The sequence below is a fragment of the Thamnophis sirtalis genome, unplaced genomic scaffold, assembly GCF_051295495.1.
Source record: "Thamnophis sirtalis isolate CommonGarterSnake01/CBP01778 unplaced genomic scaffold, rThaSir2_p1.2 scaffold_1, whole genome shotgun sequence".
Taxonomy (NCBI): Eukaryota; Metazoa; Chordata; class Lepidosauria; order Squamata; family Natricidae; genus Thamnophis; species Thamnophis sirtalis.
The window spans coordinates 138,962,223-138,976,051 of NW_028261381.1; the positions used below are offsets into that span (position 1 = coordinate 138,962,223).

At 40.0% G+C, this 13,829-nt stretch overlaps 1 protein-coding gene and 1 long non-coding RNA gene across 2 annotated transcripts in view; one reads left to right on the plus strand and one right to left on the minus strand.

Moving 5' to 3' along the window:
• LOC106552934 (uncharacterized) overlaps positions 1-3,738 on the minus strand; it is a 14,460-nt gene extending 10,722 nt beyond the window's left edge. The window contains exon 1 of the long non-coding RNA XR_015698361.1: positions 3,303-3,738. This is a non-coding gene — a long non-coding RNA (uncharacterized LOC106552934). The remainder of the gene's footprint in view (positions 1-3,302) is intronic.
• Positions 1-13,829, plus strand: part of VRK1 (VRK serine/threonine kinase 1) — a 99,917-nt gene that overhangs the window by 43,528 nt on the left and 42,560 nt on the right. The window lies entirely within an intron of this gene.

The window sequence follows — 13,829 nt, forward strand, 5'->3', positions numbered from 1 at the left end:
AGCATAACTTAGTGTGATACAGAGGGGGTTGCTACCAGTTTGCACCAGTTCGGACGAACCAATAGTGGAAATTGCGACTGGGTTGCCGAAACAGTATATGGCAGGCTGGTCACACCCTGAACCAGTTCCCTGGTTGGCGCAGAATGTTTTTTTGACATTTTTAATGTTCTGCACATGCGTAGACCTATTTACAGCCTACTGCACATGCGCAAGAAGCAAATCGTGTGTCCACTGAACCAGCAGTAACGTCGGCAGAAACCCACCCCTGATGTGATGTTATGTATAAACCGACACAGAAAGTGTTGATGACATCTTCTTTGGAGTATGGTGTCTTTGGAGTATGGTGTTTTTGTTACCTTGTACAATTCTTCAGATTCAATTCCAGAAACATCCTTTGGTGTGAGAGAGAACACTAATATAGTATCTGACTCAACTCTTTAAAGCAACCATGTCTATTCGTAAATTTCAGGCAGAGGTGGTATTCTGGAGAACCAGTAGGAGAAATTTTGAGTAGTTCGGAGAACTGGTAAATAACACCTCTGACTGGCCCTGCCCCCATCTAGTCTCTGCCTTTCGAGTTCCAGCTGATTGGGAGGAAATGGGGATTTTGCAGTAACCTTCCCTTGGAGTGGGAATGGAAATTCCCTTCGTTGCCATGCCTGCCAAGCCACGCCCAAGCCACACCCACAAAACCAGTAGTAAAACTTTTTGAATTCCACCACGGATCTCATGGTGTAGTGGCATGCACAGCCATTGTATTTGGACCCATGTACAATCTGAAATGCATGCTGGGAATCAAATTTGAAGCATTATACAGTTCTAGCACTTATTTTAAGGAACAACTGTTCTTTAAGTTTCATAGTTATGCACAAAATAAATCTTATTCCTTTTAAAACAATGATTTTTTTGATGCAGTATTGATGCAACCAGATGATTTGACCATTTTCATTAGAAAATGATTACTTACTAGTAGAGAAAGAAAATAGGCAAATTGTCAAATGTATAGAAAGTCACAAGTTTAATCCTATGGTTCATAGGTCAGATAGTAATTCTTAAACATTTTAGAGATGTTAGAAATGACTAGACTAAATGAATCAGTGCGATGCAGTACATTGCTGAACACTGCATCTTATCTTAAGAATCTAGAATTTAACAACATAAAATTTGACTTGAATAAAGTCAAAGGTGCACTTAAGAGATTTTTACTGATTGAAGAAGAAATTTGAACATATGGACTCATGATAAAGAAAGCATATCAGGCCAGAGGAACTGCAGATCATGGTATTTGGAGTAGCCAGTGGATAATAAGGAAAATGAGCAGGTTTCAACCACTTAAACCAGTTTTTCAGAATAAGCAGCATTTTTTAAAAAAATGCTCAGAGGACTAGGAACGGGTGTAGAGTAGGTTGGTCCAGGAACAAATATTTCTATTATATGCAATCAATATATTCTACAGTGGAAATTGCTGATAACCTTGCAAATATCTTGTGCCTGGAGTCAAAAGAGATCCAAGCAACTAAAAGTTTTGAAGAATCAAAACCTTTTACTTTATATATAAGGAGCTACTGAATGAATCTTGACAGTGCTCCTTTAGAAAATGCTGATTTAAGGAATTGTTCTTATTTGGATATCAAAATCTCTCTTGTATTCTTAATAAAACTTGAAATATTTATTAAAATCTCCCTTCACTTCAGCTTCCCACAACAATCAAGCAGAAGTTCACTGTTAGTTACACTCAAAGTTTGTTTTTCTTTGGGATTTTTTATCCATCTAGGTAGCCGCTATTTCTAATGAGTGAAATGGTAGTTATTGATATATCATAGAGTACAAGGTCATATTTACAGATTGCAAAGTTAAAAAGGTTAAATCCTTGTTTGATGTAAGCATTTCTCAAAGCAGATGTTGTCACACATAACAGGTATCAATGGTAGTTTGAAATTATGGGATAAAATAAAGCAACCATTACTAAAGAGCAATAGCAATAGCACTTAGACTTATACAACGCTTCATGGTGCTTTTTACAGCCCTGAGTGGTATACAGAATCAGCATATTGCTCCCACCAATCTGGGTCCTCATTTTATCGACCTCGGAAGGATGGAAGGCTGAGTCAACCTTGAGCCTGGTGAGCATATTGAATTGGCTTTAAGTCATGTATATGATCATTGGCCCATTTAGGTGTTGTATCTTCTGTTCAGGAACATCTCTCCAAAGTGTCAGGATAATTGTCTCTTCCAGTTGTACTACATGAAAGCTTTTTAATACGAGAGAGCGAGCACATATGTTGTTAACATGTTGGATTATAAAGTCCATTCTTCTTGACAAATAGCCAGGACTGATGAGAATCTGGAGTAAAAATATCTGATGGAAACAGGGTCCTCATTGAAGGTGTCAGAGATGGAACCTGGAATCTTCGTATGCAAAGCATATGCTGTTCTGATGAGCTATGACTCTGCTTGGCATCCTTCTCATTCACTTTTGAAATTCAGCATTGAATTGACTTAGCTAGGATTGTTAGTTTGTTTTTCATTTACTTTGCTCTTTCCCTATGAAAAAACTTTGCCACCTAGTTTTTTCTTCATATGCTTAATCTGCTATATTGAAATGATGATGGGCAATGGTGAAAGGTGCTGGGAATTGTAACTCAGCAGTGTACAGGATTACATGTTCATAATTCCTATTGAACAAAATAAAGACATCTATTCCTTTCTGTGTTTTCACCAAAGAAGGAAAAAGGAGCTCACATGCCCAAAGGTTTGTTAAATTCTCCTTTATGTAGATTGCTTTATCACTCATTCTATGTATACTCTTACAATTACTTCCCAACAAATCAAGGAAGTTGTGGAAATAGAAATTTGGCTACCACAGTATAGTGAAAAACATCATAGAAAAGTTATTCAATTTTGTCTGGTTTCAAACTGACAGGGCTTTGCTGCTGTTGGAAGGCCAGGGGGCAGTTTCAACCCTTGATAAGCTAAACTTTATTTTATTTTTCATGCTGAGATTTGGACTCTTAAGAGAGTATCTCCTTTCTCACCAAAATGAATAAAAAAGACATATATGAAATAAATTTGCTCTAAAGAAACATAATTTTTATTTGATATTATATTATCTTTTTAGTCCATTACAAAGAATGCTAGGAAAACTCTAACAGGAAAACTAGGTTTGCACCAGATATTTAAACTGAGTTCAAATTTAAAAACTGATTTGTTATTGTGACATACCATAATTACTTTGAATTTTTAAATTTATGGATGGAAATTGTTATGCAAAGTACATTTTTTCATTATACAAACATACTTACTTTATTGCTGAATTTTTATAATGCTTTTCCTCTGATAACTCCTGGTGCTTTAATGGGGAGGGGGCGTCCTGTGACTGTTCTCAGAACAACAAACCTTTCTGGTAGAATGAACTGAGAATGAACAGCTGAAAGTCACCCAGTGAGACAGGTGACCTGAACCCAATTTTTTCTAGTCTAGGTTCTTAAACTATTGCACTGTACCTACATGACAAAACATGTAATATATGTGCAGCAAGTACTAAAAAAAGAGACAAAGTACAGAAATATTGACATACCAATATGAAATGGTTATAAGGGCAAATATTTCATATTAATTCATTTCTTAAAGAGAGCATTATTTGCGTTTACACTTGTTGCTTGCATACCCGTGTTGCAGAATGCATAATCTTAGGAGAGGCGTTCCATCTTACCGGTATATAAAGAAAATAGGAATGATGTTCATGAGTGCTCGCCACATTTTTCTAAATACTCCAGCAAATCTCATGTTAAAGATTCATTAAAAAAAAAAAAAGTTAAACAATCAGAAAATTTCAGATTAGTTATCCAATAAACTAGAATTCCTACTGTCTTTTAATTCTTGATTGGTAAACAGGCAAATGAAGAACCAAACCTCCATGTAGCCAAGCACAGGAAATAAACATTGAAATATATGTTTATATATTTGACGTTGTATGCTTTAAAATTCTCATACACCAATAAATATTATAAATAAATTAAATTAAGTAAAATGAGAACAATCACGTAGGTTGCTTACGTTCTTCAAACATCCTTTGCCAAGAGAGATTAAATGCTCACACTCTTTCTCTACCTGTCTCTCTCACAGCAATAAATGTATCTCAGGCATTTTGTGTTGGCATTGTTTATTGTTCTCACTCTGTATTACTAAGCAAACACGAGAAATCTCCAAAGAAAATACCGACATATTCTCAGCATATTCATGTACCCTATGAAGTGTTAAAACGTTCGTCTTTGATTCGTAAAAAAAAGTTTCTTACCATTTGCAGGGGAAACATATTTTCTTTGTCAAAATATAGCTGAACTTTCCCCAAAACAGCTGGGATGTTATTTTTTTTAGGATGTTTCAATAATGCCATGCCCCTGCTGTTTTTTCCCCCTATTCTTTATCTCTTGGATTTTCTTTTTCTTCCCCGCAGACAAAAATTTAATTTTAGCCTATCTCCTCAGTAGAAAAGTTATTTTATCAAAACACAACATTAATATTAAACTGCACTCTCTCTAATCCACTGCAATGTTTTAAAGAATGTAATGGCTTCTTCGTACATTTAATGGCTCCAATATTATGCAGCTAACAAACAATTTCAGAATTAAGTTGCCACAATTAGGAATTAGAAGCAGGTGGCCCAATAATGTTGCTTTTTCATTTCATTTATCAGAAGGATGTGGCTGTGGAAAATTCCCCTCCCCACCTCACCCACATATACAATGCAGAGGGGTCAGTTATTTCATCAGCTGTGTTAAGAGAGGCTCAGCATTTCCCATTTCCCCCACTGCTTCCAGTCCACTACATGCCTGTCTTTCATTTCTCGAGTTTGCAAAGCTTCTTAGCATCCATCCCAATTTCATATTTACAGCACAAATGTGGACTTCAGCTATTAGATGCCATTTACAATCCCTGTTTTGTCATTTCTAAATATAAAAACAAAAACAGGAGCGGGAGCAGATGGGTTGTATTTTCCCTGCTAGGTGATCCCTTGAGGTAGGTGTTTTTAATTTCCATATATATATATATGGAAATTAAAAACACAGAAACACAAAACACAGTATATACATAGTATATAGTAGACATGCACAACCCACAAACGCCTGCCTCAAATCTCTACTTTGCTTGTTTCTGTGTTTTTCATTTCCTTTGCCTCTTTGCAAGAGGAGGTGTTAAACTGAAACTCCTCTCCAGGTTCAGTGTTAAAACCGAGGCAATAAGCAAAGACATATGACCTACAAATGTACCGGTTATGTAAGAATGTGTTGTTTTTAAGAATAGAAAAACGCGCAACACGCCGCCCGTTTTCTCTCCTTCCCTGCGCGCTTACAAGGCGTTCTTTTCTTAAGCAGGGCAGGAAATTGCTATGGCCCTGGCACGCCCCCTAGCGGCCTAAGGCTCAGCAAGATTGCTCTAGTCCAGCTATAGGCTCAATTGGTGAGAATTAACACTCAGGTGGAAAAGGTTGGTTTCCTGGAGATAAATTTTGGACTATAAAGAAGAAAGAATTCATGTTCTCCTATCATCTCAGGGGTGAATCTAAAGTGCTTTTAAAAACAACAACACTTTTTCTTTAGTTTTAAGAATTATTTATTTTTCTTTGTGAGTTTGCTTTTAAAAACCACTGTAGGCTTATTTTAGCTACACGTTAACATCAGAGGCGTTCAAACTGTGTAGATCATGACTCTGGAAGTTCAGAGTAACTTAGAGGAGGGCCCACAACATGGGTTTAAAGCTGGGCAGCTTTGCACAGAAAATATGGGAGTGCAGTCAAAAGACATTCTTGTTTTGCATGGGTGAGGCTCAATGGTCCTGGAGTGAATTTTGAGAGATGAGCAAATCCGTAAGCTTGCCAACTCCATGATCCAACAATCATAGCAGCACCAGATACTGACTTTTGCTTTAATGGGTAGTAGTGGATTATTTTAAACATCTGACTTTTCAAAGTGGAAAAAAAAAGTTTTATTGGGAGGGTACGAAGAAAAGGAAAAACAGACAAAAAATCAAGCACTGTTTTTTTGGCTACTTTCAATATAAATGATTTTTTTTAAACAGCTTTAAGAACTCTCTATGAAGCTGCACTCCAAGTTGTACACCGTTATAATGCCAGCATTGTCTTTGAACTTCTAAACCAGGGACTTCAAGACTTAAGAACTTTTAACTCCCAGAATTGACTGGGTGGGAAATTCTGGCTCCCAGAATTGACTGGTTGGGAGTTGAAGTCCACAAGTCTTAAAGTTCCCAAGGTTGGACACCCCTGTTCTAAACATTTTCCATGTCCTGTGCCTTACTACCTAAGACTTACTACTCAGGAAAGAGGCAGCACATCAGTGGAGAGCTTAGCAAACATCATTGTGAATTCCTATTATTTGTGATGTAAATGTAAAATCAATATGTGATTGAAGGTATATTCTATCATGCTTGTCCTGTACTGATAATTACAGTACTCACAAATTTGCAAAAGAGTGACTCAGTATTCTTTTAAGCCTCAAGAGAAAATGTTCATCATTCATATCACTGATATCTCTTAAGAATTGTATTTGTAGGATGTGATCCAATGCTATTTTTGTTTTTATTTTCAATTATTTATTATTAAAGTTCTATGCTGCTATCCATCTCACTGAGGCAGCTCTAAGCAGCTTACAGACATATATAATTAAAATACAATATAAAACATTATAATGATAAATAAAAACCATACTCCTAAAATTTAATTTTTGTGTTGCTCCATTTTGTTAATATTTTCCATTACATTTTTTAGCCCAGTCTTTCCATTTTCCTAAGATTGTTTCACATACAGTGATGGGACTGATCCTGTGTATTAAATTGTACACCCCCCAAAAAAATAGGTGATCGAAGCATCGCCCTACTGCTCTATGCAGATGATGCTCTGATCCTCTCCAGGACACCAGTAGGCCTTAAAACAGTGGTTCTCAACCTGTGGGTTGGGACCCCTTTGGGGGTCAAATGACCCTTTTACAGGGGTCGCCTCAGAAAACACACATTTTTGAAAAAATACGGAAAACATAAAATAATTTTATGGTTGGGGGTCACCACAACATAAGGAACTGTATTAAAGGGTCGCGGCATTAGGAAGGTTGAGACCCACTGCCTTAAAAGAATCTTGTGAGACCTTCCAGTATTGTAGTTACAATAAACTGGATATAAAGTACAAGAAAACAAAGATCATGGCCTTTGCCAAAAGGCCAAAACTTTATTCATGGTATCTAAATGGCCACAAAATAGAGCAGGTAACCACCTTCAAATACCTAGTGGTGGTCATTCAGGCCAATGGTTCAAGAAAAGCACATGGACAATATGCCTTGGACCAAAGATCAGTGAGTGCCATCCTTAAATTTTTCTACACGAAGGGAGGATATTATGTTCTTGCCACAATCAAGCTTTTTCTGGCCAAGTTGCTAGCACGGCTTCTTTATGGGATCTTGCTCGGACCGTCAGCTTTGTATTTTACATCATTAGAAAAAGTTCATTAGAACAATTCTCCTGATGCCATGTTGTGTCTCAAATGCACTTCTGCACCAAGAGACAGGATTGACAAAAGTCAAAGCAAGAATCTGTATAATGTCCTTAAATCTCTGGTTAAAGCTTAACTTCTTTCCGCAAGGTCTTGCTCCATTAATCCTCCAAGACAAATTCTCCTTATCATGGATCAAGGCTGTCAAGTCCAACCTTGCTAAACTAGGCTTCTCCCCAGCTTCAATACTCAAGATGGACTAGGACCTAGCAAGACAAGCTGTTACATACTGATAAATAGTATGGTAGTTTCCACCAAGGTCCTCTGATCCGGCGGGAAAATACTCAAAGGTGATTGGTTAAGACGTATGACAGCTCCCTATAAAAGGGCTGCTGCCAGACAGTCTTTGCTGGATTGTACATAGTGTTGACTAATAAAGAGCTGTTGTTACTGTTAGCCTGAGTCTGCCTCATCCATTCACCCGATCTAACACAAACCTTGCGACAAAGGGTGGAGGACATCAAGAGGTAGGCTGACTTAGGGAAAGCTCCGCTGTTTCTGGCTCCAGATGCCATTAGATGTGTTGTTGCTCCTGCCAGCTATTTTAGCCGGTTGGAGTCAGCAAACCACTGGAAAGCATTTTCACTTGCACGGTGGCATGTACTTCCATCGGCCGTCCTGTATAAAAGGATATCATTGACAGAACGACTCTGTTCCTGTGGCTCAGGAGAGGTGGAGACTGTGGGTCACATGCTCCTTAGGTATTCCTTTGATACAGCGATTAGGAAAAAAACATTCTGCCAATAACTGCTAGGTATCCTGGCCGTTCCAATACTACCTATCTTCAGTGGCTGCTTAAAGATGAACTACAGTGCAGGTGGCCAGATTCTGTGCAGCAGCACTGGGGATTTGTCGAAAACATGTGTGCCAGCCTCTACTTTGCCTGCTTGCTATCAGCTGCCATAGGAACAGGGAGGGTGGGGGCTTATGGTATTTGGGGGAGGGGAATAGGTACCGGAGGATATATCGATTAGGGAGTTTTGTTCTCACCATCTTCTGCACATGCTGATGGCTCGGGTTTGGTCAAGGTCAACTGTCTCTGCATACCAACTGAATGAGGCCATTTGAAGATGCACCCCACATGACACCTTTGGGAGCTGAAGATTGGACATTGGGTTGGGGTAACGGGGGAGGGTTTGGGGCAAATGTTTGATACGTACAAGTTTGCGCTTTTTTGCTTCAGATCTTGCTTCGCTTTCACTGTTTTCATTTCATGTCCCGTAAAAGTATCTTTCTCTAATCAAATGGAGTTGGGGTTGTTCATTCTCGGATTTTGAGTAAGGCACATCTGACAACGTGTCTACTCCACCATAGTTATGTTATATAACAAATGTGGCAAACCCTTTGCACTGCTTAGTCCTTTCCCTTTTAGCCTACACAATGGGCCACACAGTTTATGGATTGTAATTTTAGTATAATTAGACCATGTATAATTCACAGACTGGATTTTATTATAGATTTTAGTTGCTATTTATTATTTTATACTAGAATTTTAAATTGTATATTTACTGAGCGTTTTTATTTGTTCTGGTCTCTGGTCTAAGACTGTAATGAACTGATTGATTTTAAATTGTAACTGTTATTTAACCATAGTGTGAATGAACTGGGTTTGCAAAGCACGCTAAGTTACACATTAAAAGGACCTATATCATTGTGGGTACAATTTGTTTGATAGGGGTGTCTTGTAGGCTGCAAGTAAAACCGATACAAAGAAATGGCAAGGATTAACTTTAATAAAATCTAATTCAATGATGCTTTGTTTTAATAAAATAGCACAATATGAAATGGGTGGTATAAAATACTGAAGGGGTGCTTTGCTTCACAGAAGATATGAGCAAAGCCATCTTCTCTATGGTGGTGCCTTCTGGATGTAATGCCCAGGCTGCCAACATTAGTGGAGGAAAGGTATCCTGGGAATTCTGCTGCGAGTCTGGAGGTGGAGGAGGGCACCAGACTGGGGAATGCTAATCTGAAGAAATGTAGATAATGTCAATACTGCATTATACCAGATTGCCCTTATCACGAGATAGTGAACTGCTATAAGGCATAGAACTATTGCGTTAGCCAACTATGAGAACACAAGAGATAGCGCTAAATAAAAAGGAAAAACAGCATCTGGGATAAGAAAGGCTTCACAAGATGGGGAAAATAATTTGGTTGTAAACCTCGGTCTTGCTATATTTTGTCAATTTGTATGGTAAGAGTTCTACACCTATGGATGCTTTTTATATGTTTTATTCTACACTGCCCAGAAGAATTCCTATGTTTAGATGGGTTTCTAAATGCCATTATCACATGCCACTACCATATCTTACCTTACCTTATCTTACCTTACCTTATCTCATCTCGTCTCCTCCCCACCCTCCTCTTCTCTTCTCTCTCTCTCTCTCCTCTCTCTCTCTCCTCTCTCTCTCTCTCTCCCCCCCCACCAATAGCTGGATTGATCCCTCCTACTGTTCAACCTGTTATGAATCTGCTACAAGTGAAAACCAAATCTGCTCTCAGCAGGATCTTTGGCAAAAAAAATAGTTTATATATATATATCCCTATTAAGAGACAGAACTTACAGAAAGACAATTGTGTTGATAAATTAGTTAAGTATGTGTCTACTAGGTGTATAGCCTATGCAGACATGTGTGCACACAGTATGTACCACATACACATATGATACAATATATGATGTGATGTGATGGGTTAGACTCCACTAATTCCTGTGATAAAGGAATTCCTGCAAATTTTAGTCCACTAGTTGTTACTGATTATAGGGGCTGATCCTCATCTCCATTTCAAGGTCACTGAACCAGCACGGCCCAAAGACATTTCCTCAGTCATGTGGTCAACATGACATCACAGAGCGCTGTTACCTTCCTACTGAAGTGGTACCTATTTATCTATATGCATTTTGGATGCTTTAGAACTATATTGGCAGAGATTGGGGTGAGGGATAGAATCAAGATCACATGAAGTGTTAATACCACTTTATAATGCCTTGGTAAAGCCACACTTGGAATACTACATCCAGTTTTGGTCGCCACGATGTAGAAAGGATGTGGAGGCTCTAGAAAAAGTGCAGAGGAGAGCAACCAGGATGATTAGAGGAGACTAAAACGTATGAAGAACGGTGTAGGAACTGGCTATGTCTAGTTTAATGAAAAGAAGGACTAGGGGTGACATGATAGCAGTGTTCCAGTATCTCAGGGGCTGCCATAAAGAAGAGGGAGTCAAGTTATTCTCCAAAGGACCTGAGGGAGAGGTGGGTTGTTCCCGGTTTGATCTGGTTCAGCCAAACCGGTAGTGGTGGCGGTGGGAGGCTCCACCCACCTGCCCGGCCTCTTCTGCTCATGTGCAGAAGCGTTGCGCGCACACATGTGAACCGGTAGTAAAACCGGTACAAACCCACCATTGACCTGAGGGTAAGACAAGAAGCAATGGGTGGAAACTAATCAAGGAGCGAAGCAACTTAGAACTAAGGAGAAATTTCCTGACAGTTAGAACAATTAATCAGTGGAACAGCTTGCCTCCAGAAGTTGTGAATGCTCCAACACTGGAAGTTTTTAAGAAGATGTTGGATATCCATTTGTCTGAAGTGGTGCAGGGTATCCTGCCTAAGCACGGGGTTGGTCTAGAAGACCTTCAAGGTCCTTTCCAACTCTGTTATTCTAAAGTATATTACAAAAGAAGAAATACTTCCAGTGTTCCTTATAGTCAAGATTGGATTGCCGGTTCTTGTGGTGTGGAGCTCAAGAGCCTTCATTAAGGCAGGAGAGAAGTATCTGCCATATTCACATATTACTTCTCTGCAGCTTTATATCTTGGCAGATGCACTCCTTTTCAAAGTACATTATTATTTTTGCTGTTTGCTAAAATAGACCCATATACAATATGGCAGGTTTTATATGATGGCAATGATGCCAATTTAACACTTTTCAGGATTGAAATTATATTCTAGTTCACTCCAGAATGGTTTCAAACTCATAAGCCTACTTTTAAGAACTAAGTCCTTCCTTCCTTCCTTCCTTCCTTCCTTCCTTCCTTCCTTCCTTCCTTCCTTCCTTCCTTCCTTCCTCCCTTCCCTTCCCTTCCCTTCCCTTCCCTTCCCTTCCCTTTCCTTTAATTTCCTTTCCTTTTTTCATGTTGATGGCTGCAATTTGATCATTAGCAAAGAAAAAAGCACAGATGGAAGTGATATTTGAATTTCAGCAATATGTTGATATTACTTGGGGGATGAAAAAATGTTTAGGGGGCCACTTTTGTAATATCGCCAGTTGCTTTGTTTATCCCATGTCAAAAATGAAATAGAAATTGTTTAAAAAATGGTAGCATAATATTCTCTAATCTTTTAAGGAAATATTAATAACTACACTACAAACTAGTTAGTGCATTGTGAAACTATCCAGCTATTTTACATTATAGGAACTGCCTATGCAAAACATTTTTCTTAAAAATAAAACTTATATGAAAGGTTCCACCATCGCATTCCAGTTTCTGGATGATGCCAGGAATATCTCAGCTGGTTTGGGCCCATTTCTTTCCACACTTGTGGAAGAACTGTATTGTAACCTATAGCTTCAGAGTCATTTCATTGAATTAGATTTTATCAGGCTTGACTATTTTAGTCAGAAAATAATTCAGTTCATTGCAAGGCAATATTGGGGCAATTTGGACTCATAACATCTCACTGTGATGATGTCATTGGGAGTGTAATGGAGTCTGATTCTTCTTGCAGCTCTATTTATGTCTTGCCACACAACAGGGGGAAAATGCCTTTCCTTGTGATCCTGGCACCTACAGTACTTCACAGCCATACTGGTATGTTAGTTTCCCAAAAAGTGAAGGCAAGACAATTACCTTGCTCTTCTAAAAAGACACTAACTGTTCTCACTCACTTATTTTCAATATCCAAATGCTATCTTGTATTCAAAGTCACCCTTACAAAGCACAGGAATGACAAATGAGACTCCTAAGTGAGCTATGGTAATACTGTATACAACAAACACATGAATTATCAAAGTATTTTGACAATTATTAAAGTACTGAGGAACTTTACATGTATCAATGCATTAATTAATACATCACATACAAAGATGTTTGGAGTCTTCATTTGTGTGAACACTGTGGTTTGGAAATCTTAGTTTATGGCTTAGCGTGCTGCCACTTGCTGTGTGTTGAATACTAGCGCGGGAAACCTAAGCGCGCGAATAAAGGACTCCTTTCCTGATTGGTTCCTGAGCGGAGCCGGTTCAATCCTCGCCCTGATTGGTCGAGCTACTCGACGCCCCATTGGCTCCTCGTTCAAACCCGGGGGTATAAATGTATGGCGCGAACCACGCCACGTTGAATCGCAGTTACTATGAGCTGAATAAAAGTCACTTCTACTTACCTCTTGTCGCGTCCTTTCCCTTCGCTCCAAGATGCAAAACTGGCGACGAAGGTGGGATTCCGATTCCCGCGACCACGGAGAAGAACAAGCCAGCTGCCACCGCGTCTGAACCAGCACGAACGCTATCTCAGACTGAGAACTCCGGCAGCGAACGCAAAATTTTCTCCGCCCTTTTTCTCCCTCTCTCCGGCTCCACACCACGATGGCATCATCGCTTCCTCCTTTCGCGCCATTCGGCGGAGCCACCGGAGAATCATGGGACGGCTTCATGGAGCGTTTCGAGTGCTACCTAATCGCCTCGAAGAACCAGGCACAGACCGACGAGGAGAAATGCAGCTTCTTCCTGTCCTGCTGTGAGCCTTCCATGTTCGCCTCTGCGAGAGCCCTGGCCACCCCGAGGCCAGCCTACAAACTTGGGTGGGACGAGCTGATGTCCAGGCTGAGGAACCACTACGCTCCCTCACCCTCTCTGATCGCACGCCGTTTCACTTTCCGCCGCCGAGTGCAAAAGCCCAACGAATCAATCAGCCAGTTCCTTGAGGCTTTGCGCACAGTGGCCGCCCAGTGCGATTTTGCAGACCTGGAGGAGAACCTCGTGGAGCAGTTTGTATGCGGGGTCCGCGACGTGCATTTGCGCAGCCGCATGCTCCGGAATCACAAAATTACCCTGATGCAAGCCGTGGAGACCGCGCGAGCAGCGGAGCTCTCCGAACAATCCACGGCCGACATCGAACGCCTCCAGCTGAACCCCCCCGCGCAAGCCGCCGCAGGGCCTTCCACCCAGACGAACCTCGTCGACGACCTCTCTCCTGCCGAAGACGAGGAGGAGGAGGAGGAAACCGTCGGACAAATGAGAATGCAGCCGAAGCGGAGGCCACCACAGCAACCACC